The 3,149-nt window shown below is 42.1% G+C and overlaps 1 protein-coding gene across 1 annotated transcript in view; it reads left to right on the forward strand.

Annotated features, from left to right (window-relative positions):
* The window catches only part of rhbdf1b (rhomboid 5 homolog 1b (Drosophila)), a 16,552-nt gene that overhangs the window by 4,484 nt on the left and 8,919 nt on the right, over positions 1-3,149 (forward strand). The gene's annotated exons all lie outside the window — the stretch shown is intronic.

The raw sequence follows: 3,149 nt of genomic DNA on the forward strand, positions 1-3,149 counted from the left end.
TGATGCAGCAGAAGCTGATGCAGCAGGAACTGATGCAGCAGAAGCTGATGCAGCAGAAGCTGATGCAGCAGGAACTGATGCAGCAGAAGCTGATGCAGCAGAAGCTGATGCAGCAGAAGCTGATGCAGCAGGAACTGATGCAGCAGAAGCTGATGCAGCAGAAGCTGATGCAGCAGAAGCTGATGCAGCAGGAACTGATGCAGCAGAAGCTGATGCAGCGTCATCCACTCAGAGATCAAATGATCAAGATTTGATCTGATCCCCAGAGATCTACATGAGGATTTCTTTAATCCCGTCTCTCGTCTCTTTCCTTTTTTACTCTTTTTTTCTGTTGTCATCAAATCCTAAATTGAATTTCTTCAGACTTAAATAAAAAACACATGAAAAGGAAATATATGCAAATTGAGAAAGAAAATAACTGATACATGAGGCAAGATTACACATAGTATTTATTTGATAGGTGTGATTAATGAAAAACCAGTAGATGTTTCCCTTCCTGGTGATTTCTGGAACGGAACTCTCTGTCTCTGATTGTCTCTTTCTGTCTCTGATTGTCTCTTTCTGTCTCTGATTGTCCCTCTGGTCTCATGCTGTGTCACCAGTCGGGGACAGAGGACGGTAGGACAGCTGAACGTAGAACTAGAGCAGGCAGGTTGTGAGGGACGTTCAGGTCGTGGTGGTAAAGTTTGATCTGGACCAGAAGCTTCTCTCCTCATCCTGGAATCAGATTAAAATCTGGAATATTCTGGATCTGTCTGACTACAGATGGGAATCTTTCCAGTGATTTGATTCTGATTTTAATTCAGAAACTTTTTTCTATTCAAACCTTTTACAGATGCTGATTGATGAAGAAATGTTGAAAATCTTATTTCAAACATTTCTATAAAGTTTCAGACTGCATCAAATTTCATCAAGTTCATATTTAAGCAAAACTATCAAATTCTTAAAATGAAATATCAAAAAATGATTCCGAATACGAACGGTGGCGAGTGGACGCGGCGTGCAAAGACACGTAATTATGAAGTCAATTTTAAATGAATTTGAGCGTTTTGAATCGATTCCAAATCACTTCAACTCCAATCAATTTTTAAAACCTTCTGGTTAAAACCAGGCGAGGAGGAGTGACTGCATGGAGACAAAGATGAACTTTAAAGGCTGAAGTCGTTCTCCTCAAACCAAGAAACAGATTTCTTTTGAGCGTTCAACTCAAATCCGACTCGACGACTGAGATGAATATGTTTCTTGGTTTGAGGAGAACGGAGCCTCTAGGGACATTCGGACATTTTGTTCTTTTGCGTTCCCTCGCAATAAGCGTCCTGCGATGCCTGCTGGTCTGTTTTGTAGTCATGAATGTCAGTTTAACATTTCCAATATGTACATATTTAAAGAGCCTAAATGTGCGGTGGTAGAGGGTTAACTCGGGGAATCTCATCTTTTCAGGGCCTGATCTGTTAAGTCAAGTTTTATCAGCAGAGGAAGCAGGAGGGAAGGGGGCGGGACTTCCTGTCACCAATCAGCGGCTTGTCTCAGTATTTCTCTGAATTCATATTTCAGTCAGTAAAACGTTTCTGAGCGAATAATAGAAACGATAAAACGAACATTTTCCATAAGAGTTTCTGCTGACTCAGGTTTTCTTGGCTGGTTGCTAACCTGTTAGCATGGTGTGTCAGATGGAGATGTGAGATGATGATCCAGGAATCAGCTGCCTGATTTCTTGGTACCAAGAACAAACATAAAGATTCAGAGTTTCCATTGACTGGTGTTTCATCAGAATGAGTGGAAACCAGTTTACTGCTGGTTTCTGTCTGCTGACTGGGGACAGTCATATTTATATTCATATCCAGTCATATTCTGGATTTCATCTCTGATATTTTGACTTTGTGTGATTTTTTTATCCTGAAACGTCCCGATGTGAAGCAGCTGCGGGTGTGTGTGTGACGTCCATGAACCGCCAGACGTAAACATGCAACCCAACGGCGGCAAAGTGTCGGATCAACAGATCCGTTCTGTTCCCGTCTCCCAGTTTGTTTCTTTGGTTTGTTTCCATGACGCTGTGAAGGTTTCCGTTTTCTTCTTCTGCTGATTTCTGTTGCATCGTTTTCAGTTCTTCTCTGTCCTCCTTCCTGCAGACGTCTTTGACAGAGTTCAGCTCTTTGTCACGTTCAGGTGTACAGCAGGAAGTGACACGTTTCTGTGTTGCTTCCTGTTCAGACCAGCTGTGTGTATCTGGGTCAGGTTTCCATACATGCATCACTCTGACTGTGCAAACTCAAACTTTGCTTTACGTCACGCTGCAGCCCAGCCCTCTGCTCAATAACTTATTTTTATTATTATTATTATTTGATGACAGTGGCAGAGATCTAAAAGCTCTGGATTTATCTGCTCTTCTGCTGAGTCTGTCCTCAGCTGATTGGTTCAGAGGAGGCAAAAGATTCGGTCCTGCGCTCTGATTGGTTCCCACTGCTAAGCTGCTTTTTCATCTCGTCTCTGAGTTATAAACAAAAAAAATCATCTTTAAGCTCCTGAATTTATTCTCATGCATTTGAAACAGATTCTCAGAGTTACATCTGATTTACTGTCAACGTGTTCGATAAAGTTGGTCAAACTGGGCAACTAAACTGTGTTTGTACATCCAGTCTGGTTGTTTTATTTTCCAGATGTTTCTGTGAGACGATGGATGAATTAGGATTAAATCTTTTTTACTTTACATCAGTGACACTGAGGTGTGAAAAGTTTTCACTCGGTGCGTTAAGCAGCAGCATGGCAGCAGGTTCTGTTTGTGGGTTGAACCCAGGTCAGAGGTCAGCTTCAGCCTTTCTTTGCTTTTCTCTGTTTCAGTTTCTGTCTGATCAGACGAAACGTCTGGCTGCAGATTTATTTATGTTTGTGAGCATAAAGCAGCTGAGATGTGGAGGAAACACTGTGTGTTTGTGTCTATGTGTTTATGTGTGTTTGTCTCTGTGTGTGTGTGTGTGTGTGTGTGTCTCTGTGTGTGTGTGTGTCTCTGTGTGTGTGTTTTTGTTTGTGTGTCTATGTGTGTGTGTGTTTGTCTCTGTGTGTGTGTGTGTGTGTGTGTGTGTGTGTGTGTGTGTGTGTGTGTGTGTGTGTGTCTGTGTGTGTGTGTGTGTGTTTATGTGTGTGTGTGTCGG

Source organism: Poecilia formosa, unplaced genomic scaffold, assembly GCF_000485575.1.
Source record: "Poecilia formosa unplaced genomic scaffold, Poecilia_formosa-5.1.2 Scaffold994, whole genome shotgun sequence".
NCBI classification, from domain to species: Eukaryota; Metazoa; Chordata; class Actinopteri; order Cyprinodontiformes; family Poeciliidae; genus Poecilia; species Poecilia formosa.